We start from the raw sequence: 27,415 nt of genomic DNA, 5'->3' as shown, positions 1-27,415 counted from the left end.
TTCACACTAATTCTAACACTTGGAGAATTACAAATTTAAGAGTATTTTGGAAAAAATGAAAGGACTTATGTTTTTCAAAGCTCTGGGGATGTGCAAAAGCTATAAAATATGGCATAGGTACCAAAACAAACAAAAGAAAATTTAAAAAGAGAAAGAAAGAACAAAACAACACACTCATAACCAAATAAATAGCACAATAATTGTATATTGTTTAAATTATCTTATTAAAAGACAAAGGCAAGACCAAAAAATTGATGAAACTGACAGATAAAATAATGGGTAAAGAGAGAGAGGGAAGCATAAGTCTCATAAGAGACTCTTTTTTTTTTAAATCTTTTTTTATGTTTATTTATTTTTGAGAGAAAGAGAGACAGAGTGCTAGCAGGGAAGGGGCAGAGAGAGGGGGAGAAACAGAATCTGAAGCAGGCTCCAGGCTCTGAGATGTCAGCACAGAGCCTGACATGGGGCTTAAACCCACGAACTGCAAGATCATGACATGAGCCAAAGTTGGACACTTAACCGACTGAGCCACCCAGGCGCCCCAGCAAACCATAAGACTCTTAGTGATAGAGAACAAACTGAGGGTTGATGGAGGGAAGTGGGTTAAATGGGTGATGGGTATTAAGGAGCACACTTGCTATAATGAGCACTGGGCATTATATGTAAGTGATGAATCACTAAATCTACTCTTGAAACTGGTATTACACTATATGTTAACTAACTAGAATTTAAATAACAATTTGAAAAAAATAATGGGTAAATACACATAAGGAAAAAGCAAATGTAAATGAAGAGGCAGTAATATATTGATAACAGATAAATTCAAATTCAAGGGGCTCACTAGTGGTAGGTAATGGGGAAATGATAAATAAAAGACCAAAAAATGCCAGTGACAATACCAAATGTTGACAAGAATTTAGAGTAACCATAACTCTCATACTATGGTTTTAGAGACGTAAAATGATCTGGTTACCATCAAAGACCACTTGGCAGTTTCTTAACAACGTTAAAACCATACATTTATTTACCATTTGACACCAATACAAATTAAAATAAAACTGAATACATGGATTCATTCTTAACATCAAAAAAATAGAGAAAATTAGACACTATGAGCTTCCCAACTTAACACAATTAGAAATATACGTATGTAGTCTGTTCTTCTGCTGTTTTATGAAGAACAGACTACAGAGGAAGATTAGCTCACTAGAATTAAAGATTTTTCTGTATGTGTTTCAGAAAGAAATATCACTGACTCAGGAGCAAGACTTCGATAATTTGCATACTCTGATAAAGTGAGGAGGGTAATCCTGAAAGAGCTGCTGTTGTACTGTTTGATAGCATCAAAACTGAAAGATACTGCATTGATTTCTTCTCAGAACATTGTGATATTGATAGTAAATGGATTATTTAAAATATGAATTCATTTATAATATGCTTTTAAAAATGTAGTGTAACCCCATTCTGTCAAAAAAATGTGAGAAACTGTCTTTAATTAGAAAGAGATTTGTAAATCTTTACTCAGTTTTTACTAGCATTTGTGATTATAAACTTGCTTAGCTGGAGTGTTACAGTTATGAAAATTAGCAATAAAAACTTATGATTTCTCTAAAAAAAAAAAGAAAAGAAATATACGTATGTATTTATAAAGTATTTTTGACAAAGTTACATCTATATTTAACCACCGGTTTAAAGAAAACACGGAGCTCAGAGGACCATGTTAAGTGACATCATAGCGATGTACCATGGGACATCTGCAAAATAAGTAGGTGGTTTTCTTTAACAAATAATGGACAAAGAATTAAAAAAAAGTAGAGTGTGTACAGATAAAAAAAGACTTAGGAGGCTTCCAATTACAACGCAGCTGATGTAAAACAAATCTTCCCACCAAGACCCACTGTAAAACTTGATAAAATAACACAAACAAAACAAAATAAAAACAGATGTTTGAAGGCATCAAAGACCAATGAAGGACGCAAAGATTTAAGGAAACAAAAGAGAAAAGTTAAACGGTGGAATTTCTCTCATGTTTCTTCCCTTTGGGGCATTTGCTTCTTCCCAACACAGAATTCGGAGGCTGAGAAGGAAAGTGGAGCTGCTCAATGATGTGGAGTCAAATAATAATGGATTTAGCACTCTTACTTCAGGTCCTCAGACACAAAGACAGTCAAAATTAGGGAATAAGATGATGTTGGAGGAAAGCGTACTGCAGAGATTGACATTCCTTCTATTGTTTCCTTTCACTTGATCCTAAACTGTAAGGGGGCATGAAACACAAACAACAATCAGGAAGAATCAGCTAAGAGGTGAGAAAGCTAAGTAGAATTTAAGCAGTCTCGTGGGGCTAGGCAGAGGTTTGGAGATCAAGATCCACCAAGGAATAAGGGCACTGGCAAACAGGCCAAGATCCAGGTTGAAATTCCAACAGGACCATACCTTATGATTACATGCAAACCAGAAACAGACTAATCTTTACAAAGTCTTAAGGATAGCCATAGTTTGCAGTGAGAATACATGGTCCAGAACTTAAAAAAAAAAATTATCAGAAGTATCAAAAGACAGAAATATATCATGAGAGGGGGTGGGGCAAAACAAGATAAAAAATAGAAAACAAAAACAAACCCTTGGATAATTCAGATATTGTAATTATCGTATGAAATAATGTTTATAAAATTGGTAATAAGAGAATTTTACTAGAGATCTGAGATCTATCAATAGAAAATTGATAAGAATTCTAAACTGAAAAACACAATTTCTGAAGCTGAGAACCCAAAATATGTTTTTAATGACATATAAGACATGGCAGAAGAAAGGATTTATATACTAGAAGATAGGTCCAACAAAATATTCAGACTCCGGCAAAGAAAGAAAACTAGATGTATAAAACAAAGTGTTTTAAGAAACATATGAAACAAAGTAAAAGAACTCATAAAGTGTAACTGAAGTCCTAGGAAGAAAGTAAAAGAAGAGAGAACTGGACAGAGGAAATAGTTGATGAGATACTGGCTGGGAATTTTTCAAAACAAATGAAGGACATTAAGCCCCAAATCCAAGAAGCTCTATGAACGTCAAATAAAATAAACAAGAAAACATTCCTGTCTATTCCTAGTTGTCTGAGTGTTTTTGCCACAAGAGTGTTGGATTTTTTTTAAATCATTTATCTGCAAAACTGTAACAATAACGTGGTATTCTTCCTTCACTCATTAATGTAGTGTATTACCTGACTGCTTCTGTGATAGTGGGCGAGTATTATATTCCTAGGTAAGATCCCAGTTGGTCAGGGTGCACAATACTTTCAATATTGTTGGATTCACTTCACTAGTAATTTGTTGAGGGTTTGTGGTTATATATTGATGTAGAATACTGGCCTGTAATTTTCTTTTCTAGTGATGTCTTTATTTGGCTTTGGTATCAGGGTAATGTTGCTGTCCTAAAATGAGTTAGGAAGTGTTCCCTGCTCTTATATTTTTTGGAAGAGTTTAAGAAGAATTGGTATTAATTCATTTTAAATGTTTGGTAGAATTCACCAGCGAAACCACCTGGTCCTGGACTTTTTTGGGAGGTTTTTGATTACTAATTCAATCTCTTTACTTATTATAGGTCTATTATAATTTTCTTTCTTCTGTAACCAGTTTAGGTAAAGTGTGTTTCTATAATTTTGCTCTTTTCATCTAGGTTACCTTTATGTTGTCATAAATTACATTTTTTACACACTTATACATACTATGCACCCAGTAAGATAGATTTGTAATTCTTGTTATGCATTTGTGTTTTAAATCAAGTAGTAATACAAAGTAGAGGTACAAATCAAAAATACAATAATACTGACTCTTATATGTATTTACCTTTACTGGAAATCTTCACTTCCTTATACAGCTTCAAGTTACTGGCTAGTGCCCTTTCATTTAAACCTAAAGGAACCCCTTTAGCATTTCTTGTTCTTAAAGGGGATGAACTCCTTCAGCTTTTATCTAGATATGTCAGTTTATCTAGATATGTTTTCAACTTCATTTTTGAAGGACAGTTTGTCAAATACAGAATTCTTGGTTAATAAGGTTTTCTTTCTTTTTTTTCTTTCAGCTCTTTGAATATAGAAACCTACTGCCTTCTGTTCTCCAAAGTTTCCGCTGAGAAAACTGGGATAATTTGAGCATGAGGTAGCCCTTAGACAGGTTAGGAGAAACATACACAATACTTTGTGTAGGAGATGTGCTTTGACCCCTCTGCAGTCAGTAAACAGGGACCCACGTTCGGGAAATGGGCTGCAGCTGCTTCAAGACAACCAACTTGCTTGGTGGGAAAGCGGGGAAAGGGCAAGTAAAAACACCACACAGATTTCCTGTTATCAGACTGCCTTTTTCTTAACTCAGCATTCATGTGGTCAATGTTTTTGTGGTGGGATGAGAGTTTGGAGCTGCCCACTCCACCATTTTCCTGATATCCCTCCCAGAGGTGACTCTTCTTAATTCAAGCAGCCATGTCACAACTGTATGTCACAGATGAGAGTTCCCCAAACTGGTTTACAGAGACAGGTTCCATGGTTCTTGATGGGACATTTTCCACACTTTTGTGACTGTCTAAAAACATAAGTTAATTGTGGTTTGTTTTATCTGAATGCTTGTTTTTATAACTGAAAACCATTATATGATTTCAGTGTTGGCCTTACATTTGTATTTACAATTACCTTGGTATCAAGTAACAGGTCATTTTTGCTATGAGCAAAAGGGCAGACATGGACCTTTATGCAACTGTATCAAGTCAAACTAGGTTATCACACAGTATAAAAAAGTTTCACAATAGGTTAACCAGACAAAATTGGCAGAAAAGTCATACATTGCACGTGACTCTGAAAATCCTGCATTGACACTTAGTACTATTCATGGTGTATGTAGCGACTTAGCTTTAGCAAAACCGTAAAATTGACGTTATGAAGGTAATATTGTTAATTTTAATTTTATTCATCATAAATTTTTATATTTAAGTTGTAAATCTGTTTTAGGTGATAATTATATAAGGATTGTATGGATAAGGTATTTATCTCTACTTTCTGTTTACATACATATAGGTAGCACTATCCAAAAAATGGGAAGAATTTAAGAGACCAAGAAATTTTAACTCTGGCAATATGGCAGACTGAGCTGACACGAAACATAGAAATTATGGATTCCATATCATAGCATGTTTTAGTTAAAAAACTGAGTTTGAAAGAAAAGGAAATATCCATGTACTAGGAAAAACAACAACAACAACAAACCCAAAACCTAACGAAATTTTGCTCAGATCTCAGGAGGACATGAGGCCAGAATTACCTAACAGCTACATATTGGGCTTTAATATCAATATGGGGATAGACCTCAGCTTCCACAGAAGAATGGAGATATAAACTAGACAGTCTTAGTTCACTGTCTTAGCTCAAGCTGTTGCAACGAAGTACAATAGGCTGGGTGGCTTATAAATATTAGAAATTTATTTCTCATAGTTCTGGAGACTAGAAACCCAAGATCAGGATGCCAGCACGACTGGGTTTTGCTGAGTTGCAAACTCTTCTGAGTTGCAGACTGACAACCTCACACCGTATCCTCCCATGGTGGGAAGAAAACAAGCTAGTTCTCTAGCCTCTTCTTATAAAGGCACTAAGATTTAGATTTCAATATATGAATTTTAGGGGGACACAAATATTAAGTCCGTAACACCTGCCTACTTCTGAGACCTCGAAAGGCTACCCTTTCAGGGAGAAGAGATCATATTAAAGTGACATGGAAGCTTTGTTTTTAAGTGCATATAAAGTTATCCACTTGGTGTTGGGGAAAAAATATTCTTCCACAAGAAGTTAAAATCCAAATATTGGTGTGCTGTCAGAATTTATAATCGTCACATACTACAAAGAATCCCTAAGCTGAAATATGAACAAAAACTGATCCTGGATCAGTGAAACTCCTGAGACCATCAGGAAAAACAAATGTAAAAGAGCTCTACAGGGGCATTTTTATTAATATAGGAAATATAATTCCCATGGAAAAACAATTCTTGTCAAAAATAAACTCATAATCAAAAATTTAAAACTACATAAAAAAATGATTTTTCATGAGGTAGAGTCTAAAGATCAACAAAATGAGGAAAAAGCATAGGCAGAGACCTGAGATAAAAGAACTTTTTGAAAGTTAAAATAAAAGATATATTTAAGATGACAAGAGAAAAGGAATTTAAATAATCACAAAATAATAGAACACTATGAACAGACAGATATGGAAAAAAAAAACCAAATAGGACCTCTAGAAAAATACACACTGAAATTTAAAATTCAATGTATTATATAAACAACAGATTCGACTACAAGACAGATCTGATGAATTACCTAAAATATAAGACAGACATATAAAAAGACAAAAATCTTCAAAGTTGTAAGAAAGAAAAGACAAGTTTCCTATAAAGGAACAATAAATAAGGCTGACAACAACAAGAAGAAGCTAGAAGATAACAGAATAATATCTTCAAAAGGCAGAAGGAAGGCTCATCTGGGTGGCTGTCAGCTAAGCATCCGATTCTTGATTTCGGCTCAGTCCGTGATCTTATGGTTTGTGAGTTTGAGCCCCACATCAGACTTTGTGCTGACAGCATGCAACCTGTCTGGGATTCTCTCTCTTTCCCTCTCTCTGCTCTTCCCCCACTTTCTCTCTCTCTTTCAAAATAAATAGACATTAAAAAAAAAAGCAGAAGGAAAATAGGGTTTAAATCAGAGTTCTAACCCTAGCTAGAGATGAACTGAGGTAGAATAAGAACACTTTCAGATAAGAGGGGCTCATCCATCACTTAAGTCTGAGAACAGTGATCAAGGTAACAACCAGAAGCAAAATAATAAATTATTTTTTATTATTAATAAGTATTTTTAAAATAAAATTATTTTTAAAAATTTAAAGTACACAAAAGCAAAATAATTGATCTAGGATTGCTCCAACCAGAGTTGAGTAGAAGAGGATATAGTTCTAGATCAGTAACATTCTTAAATTTCAGCATACATCAGAATTCCCTGGAGGACTTATTAAAACAGATTGCTAGGGCAAAAGCTTGAGTTTCTGATTCAGTAATGTCTGGGATGGGGCCCAAGATTTTGGATTTTTTCAACAAGTTCTATGATGATGTTGACACCAGTCTTCCAGGGACCACATTTTGAAAACTGTTAAGAAATATTCTTCTACAATGCCTTAGATCAATTGAGCTTTTTGGTAGACCTATCGTCTTACTTATTTAACCTGAACTCAGTCCACTCAAATTCTCAAGTCTTTATAGGCACTGTTGATTTGAATAACTTACTAAACACTCCCACTCCTTGTTTTCTATCTGTATTGAAAACATCAACAGAAAGTATGTTCTACATGGTAGATCGTTAATAACATATTCATCTGTGAAAGACAGCATATTATTCTTTGTATTTTAGCTTCAGCTCATCAAGCTAAAGAGGGTTGCAGACCGTGGTCTTCTCTAATTTATAAGTGAGCCAGTTTCTGAGATCTCTTGGTGTCCTTTCTCTGACATTAAGAGAACTCAAAGACTCTGTCCGCACAGAGTATTCTTCAAATTATTTTTTTTAATCCCATAACAACAGAATTGCAAAAAATGTAAAAAAAAAAAAACACAAAAAACAAAAACACAATGAATCAACTACATAATGCTTTCCAAAAACTTTTGAAAAATAACTGTTGGCTCCTCAACTATATGAATAGTTTATCTAACTGTCCAATTACTAGTTGTCCAAAAAAAGTTTTATAAATACTCATCTGAAACTGAAAAAAAAAATCACTTTCAAGTTTGAGTGCTTGACTCCAGTTAGCTAATGAGACAAGAAGACAAAGAACCCTGCCATTTCCACATGACATGGACAGAGGCCCTCTGTGCAGGGATATATTAATATGCTGAGAGAACAGCCTATCAGAGAACAGATGCGCTCAGTGTCAATCAGTTAAACTTTAGAAATTAATGACCTTCGCTAGCTTTGCTTAGTATTTTTTGTGCCAACTTCTTCAGTACCACAGTTCAATTCAAGTCAGTTAGACAGACCTAAGACAAATCCTAAGAATACAATCTCCAAGTCTATAAAAATTTACCAGTTTGCTGAAATTGCCTAGCTCTGCTCACATTTACCACAATTCAAGATGCTTTGCTTCGCAGAGGATCAACAGTCAAGACAATTACTAGATTACAATATAACGTTTAGGATAGTTCTTTTTTTCCCTAATGTAAGACTCTATGTCCAGGGCCTTGACTGAATTAACCTGGTAATAAGTACTCTCCTGTCACTGAACTGGTGAAAATCTTTTTGGAATTGATATGAACATGCTGTGTTTTTATGTATCTTTCTTTTCTGAAACATAATCAACTGCTATAGCAACCCTGAGGGATCCTTAAGTTTCCGGTACTCGCTCATATTATCAAGTCAGGAAAGATAATGGGCCCTAAGGCTCTCTATTCAATTAAAGAAGGCAAGTCTTCAGACTATCGCTTTTGCCCAATCTTCTAAATTTAGCTATGGAGTTCTGAAAGTTTACAAATCAAAGAACAAACAAAGGAAAAGATGCTGAGCCTGGGGTCCTGCAAAGAATACAGTGATCAAAGTCCAAATCACTGCACTTGTTGCAAAAAAAAAAAAAAAAAAAACAACAACAACAAAAAAGGCAGTAGGGGAAAGAAGCAAAGTTTTCTCAGGTTAAAACAAAAAACTATGTCTGAAGTGTCTTGAAAACTCTTGAAAATGTACTGACACTATAGTTTGAAATGTCTGGAAGACTTTCCATGTATTTTCTGACTGTATTCAATCACAGACAGATGGTACAGCTCACTGTCCAAAGTGTGACCAACAAGTTTAGATCTCAGCTTCTAGAATTAACCATGCCAAGGTAAAAACCAATTGAATAAAACTGTTGCAGAACACTGCTTCACTACACTAATGAGGAGCACTAGGTAGCACAAAGTGAAATTCTGACCACTGGCGCTGACCTTACAACAAAGCAATTAGGATCCCGGAATGTGAAAAACAGTAACACTATATATGGTACATACGCAATACTGCCAAACAGCAACAATCGTTTTTACTCTGTATCTTTCATTAGCAAAGTGCAGAGAAAAAGTGATTTTTTTTTTCCAGGAGATTTTGGAGTCTTAGCGTTTTCAGGATTCTAGAGGTGAAATCAAAAACTCTGAGCAATATTGATTTATCAGACAACTTACACTAGGTTATGCTGCAGTAACAAATAATTCCCAAATCTTCGTGGCTTACAACTACAAAGATTTATTTCACGTTACATGTCAGTCAGGGCAGGCTGAGGAAGCAGCACATGCTTCCTGGCAGAGGGAAGACAGCCACGGCAGAACAATGTAATGTTTGTTAGGGATTCTGCTTGGAGGTGATAGCCATTCCTCTGTTCACATTTCATTGGACACAGCAAGTCACACGGCCAAGCTTGAGATCACTGGGTGGAGAATTAGATTTCTCACACCCTACTCCCCAGAGGTGATAACCTGAAAATCCTATCCAATCATGCCAAAAGAGTCACAAAAAAGTCCATAATCCTGTAACAGACTCTATTTAAAGTCCAGATCTGGCACCTTTTACTCTGGAGACCAACAAACTAAAATGACAAGTTAGCTGCCCCTCAAACATCCAGCATATAATTGTAGAATGGGAATACTACAACTAGAATAAACCTTCAATTCAGAAAGGGGAAGACAGGAAACATACAGCCGTCTCTTATCCGTGTGAATTCTGAAACTCTGCTGGGCCGAAGATGTAAGAGCCGCTTGCCCCCAGGGTGGAGAACATTCCTTAATCATTTCTTAATCTGCTTTCCTGTAGCTGCTTCCTCACTCACTGTACTCTGAGGCTGCTGGCTCTGCCCTCTGGGAAGTCATTCGTTTTTCTTGATCCTCACTGCCTACTCACTTTTATTGAATCTGAAGTTTTAACAAAACTGTGAGAGTGTTAGCTCTGATGTGGTCTTTAGTAGACACCTGAAATATAATGGGCTTCTGTGGATCCAAATAATTTTCAGTTATATATTTTATCAGTTGAAAATGAGGAAGAGTTAAATATGTTGACTCTTCAATTCCTTGAATTTCTAGATTCTCCCTATTCCCTTTATACCCTGCTTATAAACAGGCCAATTCTTTCCTGAGTTTATCTCTATTTGTAAACAAATGAAGCCAGTGGCAACCAAAGAACATTGGTCCATTTTTTCTCCCAAAGTCTCCTAATGCCTAATACCACATATTAAATCTGGTATATTATCTGATTTCCAGTTACCTCAGGTGACAATTTCACCAAAAGTTCTATCATGGAAGCCACCTTCTACCTAGCTCCACAGTCGATGTCATATATTTTAGGTGTTTTTCTACGTCTGTTTATTACAGCAGTATCCCACTTACTTATCAACTTCTGTGTCAGTCAGCTCACACTCTGTTATGATACATTAACAACCCCTAAATCTCAGTGATTTACAAGCAAGGCATATTCCTCATCCAAATTATTGTTGGCTAGGGATCAGCTGCTCTGCTTACTGTCATTTTTATTCTAGAACCAAGTTGGAAATGGGGCAGCTACCGTTGGGGACATTCAGTGCACATGGCAGAGGGGAAGGCTGGAAGAAGCACAGAATGGCTCTTAAAGCTTCCTCTTAGACGTAGCATATGAAAAACTTCCATTTCACTAGCCAGAGCAAGTCATATGGCCGAACCTAACAGAGGGCAGGGAACTGAATAACTGTGAATGATACAATCTACTAAAATAATTTATCATAACAGATTGAATGAGGAAGCACGTTTAAGAATTCAGCTGTCTTCTATTAAACCAGACAAGAAAGAGATTGGCAAAAATGTAAAACAATGCTGCTCTGAAAAAGTACTTTGTTTAGAAAATAGTCATTTTTCATTAAAATGTTTTTCGCATTATCATATTGGATTTATTATTGCTCTTTAAAATAAAATAATAAATACTTAAAAGACTTCTAAGACAATTCCTAATATAGCATATATCGATAGATGTAATGCAAATAAACAAAAGTCCTTTGGTGTCCTCAGTAACATGGGGGAGTATGAATAGTTCCTCAAACCAGAAAGTTTAAGAACTGCTGCTCTGTAGGACAAACAACAGTAATAATCCAAGGACTGGTTGGATTAAAATAGATGCAGTTTGATGGGGCACCTGGGTGGCTCAGTCATTTAAGCGTCCAACTTCAGCTCAGGTCATGGTCTCACAACTCACGAGTTGGAGACCTGCGTTGGACTCTGTGATGACAGCTCAGAGCCTGGAGCCTGCTTCAGATTCTGTGTCTCCCTGTCTCTCTGCCCCTCCCTGCTTGTGCGCTCTCTCTCTCTCAAATATAAATAAACACTAAAAAAAATTTTTAATAGATGCAGTTTGAAAATCACAGGGCCTGACACAGAGTACACATTTACTAAATATTAAATATTATTGTTACTAATGATAAGAACTAAAGGGATGAAAAGTCAATGAAAATAAGAGAAGATTCTTTCATAAATACAATATTCAACTCTTAAATCACAAAAGAACAATTTTTTTATTTTAACAAAAGGAAAATTCCTAAGGAATGTATAAATCAACTGTTATATTAGTGGCTCACTGATGACAAAAGCAATGCATCACTGTGGTAAAAAAAAAAAAACTCCTCAAACATTATAGAAATACTGAACAAAGAAAAACAAAGTCCCTTATAATCCTACATTGAAGAAATAATGGATTTCAAACCTTGCATTTACCTCTGGAATTTTTTTTCTAACCAATATACCCTGCAGATACACAAACACACATACACACAAAGATTCTGGAAAAATGAGATCACACTAGATAAACTTACTTGTAACATACTTTAAAAAAATTTAATGTGTATCTTAAATAAATTTTAATGTGCATTTGTACTGATCTATATATTTCATTACTTGGATGTATCAATATTTATTTAAGTGCTGACTGCTTCAATATCACCGCTTTAAAAAATGCTATCTTAACATCCTTACAGATATATTGTTGCCTATTTGTGATGATGCCTTGAAAATAATATATGAGAATGAAATTTTAAGTAAAATGGGTGGAGATACAGAATTTTAATAAATGAAGTCAACTGCCTAACAAAAATTCATATTCTAACAAACAGTGCTTTCTTTGGTCACAACGTTGCGAAGACTGGGTATTTTCGATCATTACTCATATGACATATGAAAAATCTCACTGATACGTTCATTTGCATTTCTATAATCATGAGCACAAGGATACTTACTTATTGACCTTTGTATTTCTTTTTGCAATATGCACATTTTTCTTCTAATTTTTAATTACACTGTCATTATAAAAGATTCAAAATAATGAAGAATTTAATAGAGCAAAGTGTGAAAATTCTTCACATTTACTCACTCACCAGACAAACTCCCTTCCAGAGGTTACCTATCAGCACGGAATACATTCTTCCAGTCTGGCTTGTATGCATTTTCATACATACGCAAATGCATATATTTCTTCTTAAAACATGAAATCATAATAAATCTCCTGTTGTATAACTCAATCTTATCAAATAGGAACTTACCACATCACTGTGTTCTTTTAAAAGGTTAAGTATTATTCCAAGTACTTACTATGCTATATACTATAATTTACCTTATAAGCCCCCTATTCATGGGCATCTGAATTGTTTTCAATTTTTTATGTAACAATGTTGCAATTAATATTTATGTATATTGATTTTCAATGGGTACAAGATGAAACTGTGGACTATATGAACGGGCACTTTTAAGTTTTACTAGATACTGGTAGGGTGTGTTCCAAAAGGGCTTTTTACAATGAAAATGTAGGAGAGAACTGATTTTCCTGTCTTTTATCAGTCTTTATCAGTTATGCTCATAGGATAGAAAAATATTATTGTGATTTTAAACTTCATTTCTCTGATTACCAATGAGGGCTGAAAATCTTTTCATTTACTCACCAGTCATTTCTAGTTCTTCTTTTGTAAAACATTCACGTATATTCTTTCCCCATTTTTCTATTGAGCTTCTTCTTAATAATTTACAAGATCTAGATCTTAATCTTTGTTATGTATAAATATTCTCTTGGTTTGTCTTTAATTATCTAGAGTTATCTTTAATTCTCAATTGTAGTATCTTGCATCATATATGAATTTCAACTTTTATGTGGTCAAGCACTTTAAAAATGTAATTTTGGTCTATTTTACCTCATTGTTATCTTTTTCTATTGCCACACTTCACTATTTTAGATGTTATTGTTTTAAACTGATTATTTCATACCCTGAATCTTTCTATCCAGGATTATTGTTTTTTCTTCCTGCTAATAATTTGGTTTTCTTCTAGGTCCCTCATAAAATTTCTGTGTTTCCTCTTATATGTTGTACATACTTCTTGTCATATTTATTTCTACGTATTTTATCATTTTTCTTACAGTTGTGAATGCCATCCATTTTCATCACATTTTGTTATATAGTATAATGTAGAGACAAAGCTGAAGAACATGATATGCAACATTGTATTGGGGACTATTACTAAACTCTCACTAATTCTAATATGTTTGCAATTGGTTGTCTTGGCTTGTTTCAAATGGACAATCACGTGGTCTACAAACAACTTTCTCACATCCTTTCCAACAGTCCCACTGCTTATTATTTTTCCTGTCTTACTGCACTGGCTCAGACCTCCTGAAAAATACTGAATGACCATGGTGACAATGGGCTTGTTTGTTCTACCTCTGGCATAATAGGATGTTTCTAATGTTTCACCATTAAACATGATGTTTGTTCCATATCCCTGGTAAACAGCATCTATCAAATTAATGAAGTTTCTGTTCATTATTAGCTTGTTCAGTTTCTATTACGAATGTCTGTTAAAGTACATCAAATGTTAAACGGTTGATTTCATGTTAAAGTATTAAATTGTTTTCAATATTTGAGAGATGATCATACAGTTTTTCCCTTTTAATCTTCCTGTGTACTGTGTATTTTTTTAACAATGTGATATATACCTTTCTTATCTAATTTTGAGGTTGTTTGCCTTAAGTTCTATTTTATATAATGTTAATATTGCTTTCTTTTTCTTAAATCTGGCTGGAATATTTGCTCACACATTTCTTTTATATCCTTCTATCCTGTTTATTTGAGTGGTATTTCTTGTAAACAACACAGTCAAATTTTTATTTAAGGCAAATCTCATAGTCTCTATGTTTAAAAGACAATTTTACTATTTTTACATCAATGTCATTTTTGACACATTTGGACTTACTACCATCATCTTATTTCATATTTTCTCTCTAATCACACTTTGTTTTTAACTTCTCCTAATCTGGATCAGTCAGATTTTCCTGTTTATGTTTCTCCCTCTGCTGCTTTAATATTTTAATTTTGTTTAACGTTTGCTCATTTTTGAGAGAGACAGAGTGCAAGCAGGGGAGGGGCAGAAAGACAGGGAGACACAGAATCCGAAGCAGGCTCCAGGCTCTGAGCTGTCAGCACAGAGCCTGATGCGGGGCTCGAACCCAGGAACCACACAATCCTGACCTGAGCCAAGGTCAGTCACTCAAATGACTGAGCCACCCACGCACCCCTGTTTTAATATTTTTAGTTGCTACCCTGAAATTTTAAAACATTTAAAAGGTGTATTTCAGTTATTATCTAAAGATAATCAACACTGAGGGTCTCCAGTGGGATAAGACAAAAATCTTGGATGTTTTCTCTTACTTTTCTCCAAACTAGTATATACTGCATGTTGACATTATCTGAGATTTGTCATTTACAATATACATGAATATCATTTAGTTTTAACTATGAATTTACTAGTTTCTATGCTCATTGTTCTTGCCTGGATTTATGTTAAACTTTGCAACATACATTCCTTAGTGATTTCACAGAATCATGGAAAGTTTCTGAGTTCTACATCCTACAATGTCTTTCTTTTGCTATGCCGCTTTAAATACCAGTTCAGGCATAATAGAAGTCTAATTCCAAAATGATTTCCCTTCAGAAACTTAACAATACTCATTTTCTTCTAGTATCCAATGTTGCTAATACTCATTTATCCAAGCTTACTAGAGCATCCTTCAGCTGTTTCTATTCTATTTAGCTAATATATTGAGTTTTTAAAAATTCATTTAGCATATTTTTAATTTTTACATTTCCATTCTTTTGAATTTCTCTGAGGACATTAAACTTACTTTTGAAAGTTCTTTTAAGTCAGATGTTAGTTCTTCTCTTTGTCATTGAGTGCCTACCCTTCATGTTGTTGGTTTCCTCAATTACTGGCTTGACTTGTCTATTCATCTTTGTATTTAGGAATCCATTTCTCTTTCTATTAATGCTGGTTATATCTACAGTAGTATGTCCCCAGTGACTGTGGTACAGCATGGGACATGTTTCTGGGGAGAGTGGACTGACAGTTTATATTCAGGCTGTGAGTGACTCCCATCTCTCCTTAAAAGGGCATTATCTACATAGAGATTGCTTTATCAAGTCAGCTGTGATATCCAAACACTTTGTTAGACACATGAGCCACTTCTCAGTTGTCCACTGAAAAGAAGTAGGAGAGGGTTAGAGAGTCAATGGGTCAACTTCTTTCCAAAAAAAATCACACTGACAATTGTCCCAGAGTCAATTCTCTATTAGTGTCAATAGTGTTGAATAAGAATTACCAGAACAGATATTTATTATAGGAAAAGGGAAAGACATTAAGAAAACATTGCTAAATTTGGAAGAACTCTATAGAGGTAAGACAAACATTGTAGGAAAAGAGTCAGACCTGGAAAAAGACAAGAGTATAGCTACTAGTAAAGACAATCAGAACCTTAGAATGATTTGAAACCTTTTTATTATGCATGAGGGTAGCTAAAGAAACAGAAATAATCATACAAAAAGGAGTTAAAAGTGTTAGTAAAAGATGCATAGCACATAATCCACTCTCGGTTGCCTTGGTAATAGGACCCCACACCATGACCATAAGAAAAAACCTGAAATGAATAATAAGTAAAAACTGGGCCAAATATACTCTTGTTAACTACACCTTGGGTATTGGTGAAGAGTTTGAGAGGGAGTTATGCCACTGAAAAAAATAAGGCATGAAGAATATAACTTATCTGTAAAAGAGTTAAGCTTATGCTGATAACTCAAGATAGCTTCTGGGAAGTGCTACCATGGAGTTACATACCGTGTTATCTTGCCAATTCTATTCACTGACCTCACTGCAGAGAAGGAATCATGGACTTTCTCTCCCGGGGTACAATATAAGTAGGCTAGAGTCTGGAGAAATCCAAGAGCCCTTCTGCTTACATTTTGCTCAGTACTCTTATCCTAATCATCCTAGAATTAAGCGAGTCAGCAGGGAAATAAAAGAATGAGGAGCCAATATGCTGGCTCTCAGCTTGGTACACTTGAACAAGAGCGATTTCATACTTGACCTTTAGAGAATGGTTTACTCCGGTATTTTTCCCCAAATAATCACACACACACACACACACACACACACACACACACACACACACACGTGCACGCACACGTGTGTTTATATTTCAAAATTCTCTTATCTTGTATGCCAATGGCATTCTTTTTCTTTTCCTTATTAATACAGTATTTATTTGTCTTCTCTTTGTCAACCCCCTGACCCAACCATTTTCCCCAGCCTGTCTGGGGAGGTATAAGAAAAGGACCATACAGGGCAGACAAGACAAAGGAGGTGAAGACAGCTCCTTCCCATGGTGAAGAAGAAGGGCCACCATCAGGCGAAAGAGACCCATGGTCTCCAAAAGTACATAGCCCAAAATGGCATAGGAGAAGAGCTGTTGCTTCAGAGAAGGGTTCCTGGCATAACCAATGATGAAATTCCCAAACACAGTCCCAATTCCAGCCCCAGAGCTGGCCACCCGTATAACGGCTGCCCCAGACCTAAGAACTTGGCTGCTGTGTGGATGTCACTTTAAATGGCACCAGTTTGGAAGCTGCAGCTAGGAATAAGTGAGGTCAGGGTACATGGGGCAGCTACTGTTTTGGCACCACTGCAGACAATGATTGGCTCAACAGCTGACAGGTGCTCCTCATCAAGCAGGGGATGGAAGGAACTTTGCACAGGCATAAAGCTTCAAAGGATGAGGGGCTGTGGCTGAGAGTGGCTCCCCGTGCAGAGAAGACAGAGAGGGCACCAGTTACACTCTCTTTCCTTTCACTGCTAATAAGTTATTTCCACTTAAAAGATATATCTGCACTATTATTTTATGGGATTAGAGAGTTAAAGAATATTTGAACATGTGTACCTCATCTACCTTGACCATATACATTTTTAATTGGTAGTATTTTAACTCAATATCTAAGAGCATGCTATATGCTTTTAATATTTATTATGAAATTAGCCCTGTCTGTTCTTACTAGACTTTGGACCATTTACAGTGATTTTGACAGGGAAGTATTAAGAGTTTTAATAATAAAAAAATAAAGAGTTTTCACAATCAAATTTAAGACTACTCCTTTATGGCCCCTGTGTTTTGTACCACGATAAGAAAACCTCTTCTAATACCTTTGTGACTTTTTAAACACATATATTTAAATCTTTGTGTAAGGACAGTGAAAGGAATCTATTTTTTCCCCATCTTAACTCTGTTGTTACATTTATCCCATAATCCATCCTGGTTCCCAGTGATCTGATATATATTTATTATATATTAAATTCCCAAATAGTCTTGGCTACTCCATGGAGTGTAACCTTCCAAACTAGGTAAAAAAAAAAAAAAAAAAAAAGTTCTCCCTAATTTTCTTTAGAATTTTACTGATCATTCCTTTTCTCACATTCTTTCTTCTAGATAAACTGTACATAATTGTAATAAATCCAATGCAAATCCCACTGGGATTTTTATTGCGTTGCTTTGTATTAATGGATAATCGACATTTTACCATATGAACAGGTCATTTTATGATACTTGGTAGAGTTTTATAAATTTCCCAATACAGTATTCACATATTTCATGTTTATTCCTAAATGTTCAAATGTTTTTTTAGCTATTATGAGTGGGATTTTTATATCCATTACATTTTTCAGGTTTTGGTTTATACATGGGAAAACTACAAATTAATGTAATTATTAAATTACATATTTTTTGTTTCTAATCCATTGTTCCTTAGTTAGGTTTGATGGTATTCCAGATGTTAGACCACATAATTGACAAGTAGTAATAATTTTACCTTATTTATGTATTTATTTGTTGCCCTTTTATTTGTTTGCATTTATTATTTGTTGCTCTTCCATAATTGCCTTAGCAAGCACCTCCAGAGAAAAATCATTAAGTAATGATGCTAGAAAACCTTTTAAACACATACACACAGACACACACACACACACACACACACACACACACACACGTTTATTTTAAGAAAATGTTTATACATTAATGTTTATAAAGATTTTCTATAGGAATGTTCAATTATACACCAAATGTTTTTAGGTATTCAAAATTTAATCTTTTGTATTTCAGTATAATCTCAGAATTACATTGAACTAACCCTGCGTTCCTAGATGAATTTCATTTGATCATGGCTTATGTTCTTTTAATACATTGGTCTATTGTGTTTGCTGAGTTTTTAAAGATGATTTTCATCAATATTGTGCAAGATTGACTTGTTGATTTTTTTCAACTTTTTTTAAAAGAGTTATTTCATTTTGAGAGAGGGAGAGAGAGTGCACAAGTGAGGGACAGGGGCAGAGGCGGGGGGAAGGGAGGGGGAAGAGAGGGAAGAGAGAGGAAGAGAGAGAGAGAGAGAGAGAGAGAGAGAGAATCTTAAGCAGGTTCCATGTTCAGTGCAGAACCCGACTTGGGGGCTCGATCCTGGGATCATGACATGAGCTGAAATCAAGAGTCGGACACTAAACCAACTGAGCCACCCAGGTGCCCCTTTTACTTTTTGATGTCAGGTTTCATACCAATATTTTGTTGTCTCATGAATGTAATTGTTAATTATGCCTTCTATCTCCAATGTCAAGAACCTTTTTAATGGCATTAATATTACTTGTTCCTTAACAGTTAAGCAGAATTCATCCATGAAGCCATCTAGAAGGCATTTTAATTAAGAGGTAAGGATAGATAAGCTCTTTGTAACAGTTTTATTCTTCTATTATTCTAACTTTTGATTTTTCTAACCCCTTTAAAATCTGCTTAAAATTTCCTAGAAAACTATATATTTCATCTAAAATTTCAAATGTATAGTATAGCTTTGTGTAAAGCTGTAGCATTCAATTTTGTCTGTATCTTAAATCATCTCCCAATTCTTTAACCTTTAATATTCCAAAATCTTTAATTTTAGATATTTCTGGCTTTCTTCCTTTCCCCAACTTAAGACTAATGACTTTTACATTATCAAAGAAAAAGCTCTTAAATCTATCAGTTCAACTGATACTGAATTCATTGATTAATGGCTTTGCCATTATTATTTAGTTCCTGTTGCTATTCTTTAGTTGCTGATTTTTTAAAAAATGCATATAATTGTTTTCTCATTCTTGATAGATTTAAACTAGAAACATCCAAGTTATGAATTTTCCTTAGGTATCCTTCTTAATTGTACCTTAGAGGTTATGACATGTTTTGCTTTTATTACCATTATTCTAAAATTTTCCGGAAGTTAGAGTTTTTACTTCTATGATCACAGAATTGTTCAATAGAAAATTTTCTAATTGTCAGTGTTACTGTTACACAAATAAGTTGACTGTGCCTCCACATTTGCTGGCATTGCCATGTGAACCCAAGTCAGTCTGACGCCACAGTCTGAGCTCTCAACTGCTATTTCCTATTGCCTCCTCTCTCAGCATTTTTTTGTTTTCAATCTTTTGCTTTATGGCTTGTATTTTATGACCTTATATGTTTAAAATCTATATTTAATGCACTTTAAAATGCCAATAACTATAAGATGCGTTGTTATTTTTAAATGATCAGGAAAGAAAACATGGTGCCAATTATATCAGTAAGCCACAGTTATTACAAGACAAATTCCAAGTCCAGAGATGTTAAAATGTGAAAAAGAAACGTTTGCAACTGATGAAATACACTAGTATGCTGAAGCCATATTTTTCCATTTATATACTTCAAAAATAAACTCCTTTAAGAAGGATGAAGCAATTAGCATGTTAATATGATATTCCCTCCCACGCACCCCCCGACCCCCACCAGAACACTACATTTTGCTGGCTCTTTAACTTTTTATCCTAGCTAACTAGCATCAAATTACTATTTCTAAATGACATATTTTCTATTTGAAAATTTGATTACATACTTTTTCCCTAGTCTGCTTTATTCGGTGTTTAATCTGCTCATCACCAATGTTTCCACATGGTAATTTTACCATTTATGGATTTCTTTTGACTCCTCTTCTTTCTAAGCAAATTTTTACACAGGGTTCATAGAGGCTATAATTTCTTACTTTTAAAAAATATTTTTTAATTTTTGTTTTTAAAATAATTTTATACTTTTTAACCAAGTAACCTATTTTGTTTTCCTTCAACATTCTATAGACATTATTACAGTGTCATCTGGGGTCTGAGAAAAAAATATGGGGCCAACTTAATTTTGTTTAACTTTGTAGGTGACTTTTTTCTTACTCTAGTAATACTTATAGAAATTTTTTAATCTTAAAAGTTACCAGAATTCTAAGTCTTCATTACTTTTTCCTAGTATTTAGTAAACTCTTTTCAATCTGTAGATTAAAGTCTTTTATTCCAGGGATGAGTTTTTTCCTTCTGTAGCAACAAATTTCCATTAACAGTTTTTCTTCTCTCTTAACTGCATTTTATGTGATTTTTCTCAAGAATTGCGCCTAAATCATAAGTCCCATCTGCGGCATCATTCACTCCACATCTCCCTGTATCTAATGTGGTTTTAATTATTTTAATAGTTTTACTCATGCGCCCCCCCCACCCCTGCCAACTCTTTTTTAATTGTACTTTAGCTCTATAAAAGTACTATAGTTCTTTTCTCTATATCTTAATCTCTTAAACTCTTCTTTGATCTCTTATCATACGGTCTGTGGTCACTTTTATCTCCATGAGAGTGTTGAGAATTATTTTTTCTTAAAGTGTTCTTCAGTTTCCTGAAGTAATTCTTCTTTCAAAATATATTCGTCCATTGCCTTTTATGTTCCTATTTATTTCACTCATTTTTTAGTAGCCCTCATATACAGGTTCTTTCTCCATCACTTAGCTAAGAAGAACAATTTGGTTACCTCTAACCAAAGTATGCTTTAAAAACACACTTTATAATCTAAGCTGGAAGTGTAGAAATTGGCTGGATATAACATCTGTTCATTATTTCAGATGCTTTGGGAAGTGGGGAGAGGATGATAGGGAATAGTGAATGTAGCAGAAATGACCTAAACTCAAATACATTGTCTACAAACACTCCTATCAAACCGGCGGATTCTCTTGTCCTGAGTTAATGTTAAGATTCATGAGGGTAATTCTTTTAGATTTTAGCAATTATCCACTTCAGAACCAACAACACAACTGGAAAGATTTTTCCACAATAGGAAGTCAGGTTGAGAAAAATAAAGAGTATAAGCCACCCCTCTCTCAACCCTACCTCCTCTGTCATCCTCTATTCTGTAGTCTGAAAATTAGCCCCAATTTGGTATTTGCCATTTGTATCCCTCGTGCTTCTAAGTTAAGTGTTATCAATAAGATATTTCCGAACTTTCTCACTTACTTTGCAGAACCTAGAACCTGCTTGAAATTGGTGACCTATGTATCAGCCTTTGACACTCAACTTTGATTTGGTTCAAATGTTATTAATATCAAGAAAATTGTCTTTGATAATTGGAATGGGGCTAGGGTCACTCCTATGGTTTTACTTAGGGCTGAAGCTTACAACTCTATTTTTGCTTCATTTTGTCCATTTTTGGATAGTATTTCAGGTAGGCAATCTGCTCAATTAGCCGTCTTTCAAGAAAATTTCACATAAATTTCAGATAATTTCACATAAGAGTTGATGAAATTAAATTTAGGGATATCAAATAATAGGCCTTTGTAATTAACAATAATTATATTTGATTTTTACCTTGAACTTCGTATTCTAAGATACTTTCAGTAATTTAGTCCCTTTAAGAGATAAGTGGACAAAATAAAAAGTTACTGTTAGCTTTTGTCTGGTTCCAATGACACGGTCACTATTCCAATAACTTTTCTGAAAATCACTGTGGGAGTCATGTATCTTGATATTTGCATTTGACCTCTACGAATATTCTGGCACTTTCTGTTAAATGAGCACCCAACTGTTTCCAAAAGACTATTCTTGCACTTTCCCAAAATGGAAAAGGCAGATAAAAAGATGAAGATGTTAGAAGATAATGGAAACAATTTTTTATATTTATTTCTCAGAGAGAGGGCATGCATGAGTGGGGGAGGGGCAGGAAAATGGGGGACAGAGTATCTCAAGCAGGCTCTGTGTTGACAGCAGAGACCAGATGCAGGGCTTCAACTCACGAACCATGAGATCATGACCCGAGCTGAAGATGGAGGTTTAACCGACTGAGCCACGCAGGTGCCCCTAATGGAAACATTTTTTAAATTGAAGATTATTTGATATGATTAAAAAAGTCTAATTAAAAGCAAACAGACCATATTAGGAGAAATGAATAAAGTACCAAGGGCAAGTAATGATATAAGATATAAGCATAGAGTGGTTTAATTTTTTAAACAGACATTTCCTAACTTAGATAACCACGGGAGGCTATACAGTAGTGCTAATCACGCTCTGAATATTTTTGAAACTTCTCTTTTAGAACAGCTTTCATGACCATTACTATATTGTTTTCAGTGGAAGCAATTACTCATCACCTGAGTAATATTTTTTTAAATTTTTAATTCAGACATTGGAGCAGTGATGATTTTGTTTTCCAGGGGACATTTGACAATGTCTGGAAGCATTTTGGTTTTCACAATTCAGGGAGAAGGCAGAGTGGTTCCCTGACATTTAACGGGTACAGGCCAGGGACGCTGCTAAACATCCTACAGTACACAGCCCCCACAACAAAGAATGATCCAGCCCCAAATGTCGATAGTGCCATGACCGCGAATCCTTGTTTAATAGCCAAGACTAAGGAATAAGAGGGTAGATTGCTTAAGTATGGTTTCTTGCATTCTATAAGCATTTAACAAATATTTCTTGGATGAAGAAATAATTAAATTGAATGACACTCTTTGGGATAATAAATAATAATTATAAAACAATTAAGATCCATAAAATGGCTCAAAATACATTGCTTTGGGGAAAACTGTATTGCTTTCCAACAAGACTATATCAAAGGACAAATTTATCTAGAAATGTGTTAGGACTGTTTTAAAAACCACACACACACTCATACAACTAAAGACCTAACATAACTGAGAAAGTTACATTTCCTCATCTTATTACCCGCAGAGTTTCATAAGAAAGCAAAAACAAACTACTGATGTAGCCAGCATCTTCTGCTCATTTCTAAAATTGGTCTTTGCTTCCAAGAATATGGATGGAATACATGTTTCTCCCTATAAGTCTTAAAAACTCATCATGATAGTCTGAGGAAAAAAAGATATAAAGGAAAACAGAACCTATAAAAACTCCAGTAGCTTGAAAAGTTATACCAGATGGAAATTTTAACTTTATAACTCAATATATCGTTTCACAACCAAGTTCCATTGAAAGTAGCAGATAAAATTAATTAAAGGGAAATAAAAAGGCAGAAAAAAAATCCTGAATTTCTCTATTTCGGTGAAACTATTCAAAGAAACCGAACTGTCAATCCTGCCAGTGAGAACTGTAACACTCTGTACATTAAAAAGAACAAACTTTGGAGCTGGACCTTTGACATAGATTTGGGGGCCAAAAAATTCATGGCTATGGGAACACAGACAAGATGCTTAACCATAAGGATCCTGAGTTCCTCCATTGTAAAATGCGGATACTAAAATTTATCTTCTCAAAGGTATGCTATTACTATCATAAATTATTATATTTATAGAGACCAAAAGATCAGATAATTCAGCCTACCTGATTTAATTTCTTAAAAGCATTAAAAAGACCACAGAATCATTTTTAAGTACGGCAGTATAGAATATCTAGTATAGAAAATACTTACGTAGTATAGAAAACCTCACTCTACACATACTTTTTCAGAATTGGTATCATAGCTTCAAATTAAATTCACCAACAACTTCATAATGAATTTTAAACAATTATTTTGATGAGCTTATTTATTTAAATTTTACTGCACATTACCTCCACCAATACTGGACCCTGAATTAAGAACAGAAGGATCAGGTTGTGCTCTTATCTAGATCTTTAGTGAGAATGAAGAATTAAATCTGGAGTAAATCTCTATCTATTATTTCAGTGATGAATTATTCTTAAAAGGCATCTTCAGGACAGCTGGATTCCAAACACATCCCACGCAGTTAAATCAGCAATACTCTAAATCATTAAACTATATTCTTTGATGGAGAGGATATTTCATCCTTATAACCTTACCAAGCAGCACAATGCATCATTGAGCACATAGTAGGTACTCAATAAATAAGTCTTAATTAAATTGAAAGCAGTGAACCTCAAATTCTAGGAGCTCAAGTTATTCTAAAGTTACGGAAATAAAAATAAAATAAATTGAACAATGAGAAGGAAATGTCATTGAATTACAAGTGCATCACCACCAATTTATCTAAGGCATTAGACTATGAAGTTACGTTGACACTTGATCAGGAACACATCACAGAGAAAATCCGGTGATTCTGAAATTTGGGCCTATAATTCTCAATCTTATAAAGAAGCACTCTTACAGCCCAGTGCATACAGTTTTCCCCAACCCTTTCAGAAATCATCTTCAACTCACATTTAATGCATTCTCTTTTCATTAACACTTCAGAACCCAGTTTAGAGTCTTGCTACATGGATGTCTAAAGCAAGATACTCATGTGCTGAGGCACTGGACCAGAATTTCCTTTTGAAACTTTTCCTAAAGCCTAATTTAATTTACTTTCTGGCACGTTGTTCAGAGAAACATCAGGTGTCAAAAAACCACCACACTGATTCTGTAAAAGGCTGATGTTGCTTTTACTCAGGACCTAGAGACAATAAAATCCCTACCTCTGCCACTTATGAGCTGTGCGATCCTGGGCAACTTAATTAAGTTCTCGGTCCTTGACTTTCCTCACCTGTTAAATGAGCAAAATACTAACAATCTCACAGGATTCTTAAATAATTAATATTTGTAAAGTAACTTAGAACAGTTTGTGTATACTAATAGTGTATAGTTTTTGTTAGACAAATAAGATCTATTTTGGTAGAAACAACTTCAGCAGGCTTATTTTGCAGACACAGAAATATAAAGATTATTGTAAAAGCCATAAATTAAAACATTTAAACATAATTCTTTATGTTTTTACATTTGGCCATATTTAAGACATTTCTTTTTTCAGGGTGCCTGGGTTGGCTCAGTAGGTTAAGCGTCCGACTTCAGCTCAGGTCACGATCTCACAGTTCATGGGTTCAAGCCCTGTGTCAGGCTCTGTGCTGACAACTCGGAGCCTGGCGCCTGCTTCAGATTCTATCTCCCTCTCTCTCTGCCCCTCTCCTGCGGTTCTCTCTCTCTCTCTCTCTCAAAATTAAATAAACATAAAAATTTTTTTAAGACATTTCTTTCTTTCTAAAGTAAAAATGAAGCCTTGAGTGTTATTCTGAGCTAACATCCTATTCTATCTCTTGTAGTGAAAAAGAATAAATCCCCAGAATCATAATAACAGAGTTAAGTATTTCTTGCTATATAACTTACCACTAACAATACATACAATATAGAAGCTACACGCACTGAGTTAACACATTTAAGATACTTCAATATCAGAAATATGCTTTCATTAAATACAGGACAATAACTTCTCCATTAAAATTTCTATAAAAGGACAAAGTTGAAAGACAGAATCACATCAATAAAAGGAACCATTGAGGTCCATTTATTCCAAATATTTTATACAATGTCATATGCATAACACTCCAATCCTAAGAATAAGTACACATTAAATGACCCCAAAGTCATGTTCAAATTTAAATTCATCACGCCTCCCTAAAACATCTCTTCTTTACAGGCTATCTATCTTCTTGATATTTTCACCCTCTCAACTCCTGGCTCAAAGCTCTCAGTCATCTGTAACTCTCCCCTTGCTCCAAACATCCACTCATTATCCACTTATATTGATTCTACCTCCATAATATCTCTCTTAGTAATTCTCTCTTCATCTCTATTCTGTCAATTCAAACATTTTTTAATCTGAACTAGATGTACTAGAAGAAATTTTGCAGTTGCTAATTTGTTTTCCTATCTATAATTTGTTCCATCCCCGATCCAATTTCCTGCAATCAAATTAATTTTCCAGAAAGAAAGCTATGATTTTCATTCACACTTCCTTGTTCAAAATCTATCAGTGATTCTCCATTTTCCCTTAACTTGCTAGTTGGGATTCCCACAGTCTGGCCCCAACTATTGCCTTTTCCGATTTACTTTGCCCTGCTATTTTTCTTTAAATATCTTAAGCTCAGGAAATATCACACTACTCATTATTTCCCACACCCCACCCCTGCCCCACCAAGCTTTCGAGCTTTACTGCCTTTTTTTTTTTTAAATAGGGTTACTTCTGTCTTAAAAGATCTTTCCTAAAAATTCTTCAAAGTAACTTTCTTACTTTCTTCATAAAATCATTCCAAACTTCCTCTCTCTCAGAACTCCTGCTTGAACATCCACTGTGCTTTATCTGTATCACTCTCAGAGCACTGACCATATTTTACACTGACCGGTCATCATTCAAATACCTGTCTAGTGCTTTTCACATAGTATGGGTTCAATGAACTCATTTGAATGACTGCTGAACATAAAAGCTATTTTTGTATGAGGAAATGGAGATAAAAGGTTTTGAAGCTACCACTCCAAGATCACACTGAGTTTCCTGGCAGGGGGAATTACCATATACCATACTGTATTTTTCTTCCACCTAGACTATCTACCTGTCAATCAATCAATCTATCATGCATGTGTATATATGCATATATACATACATATACATATATACATATACTACATATATATTATCTGTATGTATACACACACACATACACAAACATACATACACATAGTACAGCAGAAAAGAATCTGGAAAGTACTATGGTATCTGAAAAGAGTGTTGGACAAGGAATCGAGGGATCTGGGTTTTATTTTATTTTATTTTGTTTTTCTATTAAGTAGTTGTAATAAGCTTAGATAAGTCACTAAAGGCCTTTGAAATTCATTTCCCTAACCTGTGTGGGCTGAAGTATATTAGGCATCAGGGTAGACACTATATGGTAATATGAAAAGACACAGGCTGCCATATTAGCAGA

The 27,415-nt window shown here is 34.6% G+C and overlaps 1 protein-coding gene and 1 pseudogene across 8 annotated transcripts in view; both read right to left on the bottom strand.

Moving 5' to 3' along the window:
- The window catches only part of EXOC6B (exocyst complex component 6B), a 618,440-nt gene that overhangs the window by 203,356 nt on the left and 387,669 nt on the right, over positions 1-27,415 (bottom strand). The gene's annotated exons all lie outside the window — the stretch shown is intronic.
- On the bottom strand, positions 6,259-20,372 carry LOC147582441 (ATP synthase F(0) complex subunit C2, mitochondrial pseudogene; annotated as a pseudogene).

This window comes from Puma concolor, chromosome A3 (assembly GCF_028749965.1).
Source record: "Puma concolor isolate L17-30 chromosome A3, mPumCon1.1.hap2, whole genome shotgun sequence".
Lineage (NCBI taxonomy): Eukaryota > Metazoa > Chordata > Mammalia > Carnivora > Felidae > Puma > Puma concolor.
Note: the sequence above shows the minus strand (reverse complement) of the source record. Positions and strands in the feature narration are given on the sequence as shown.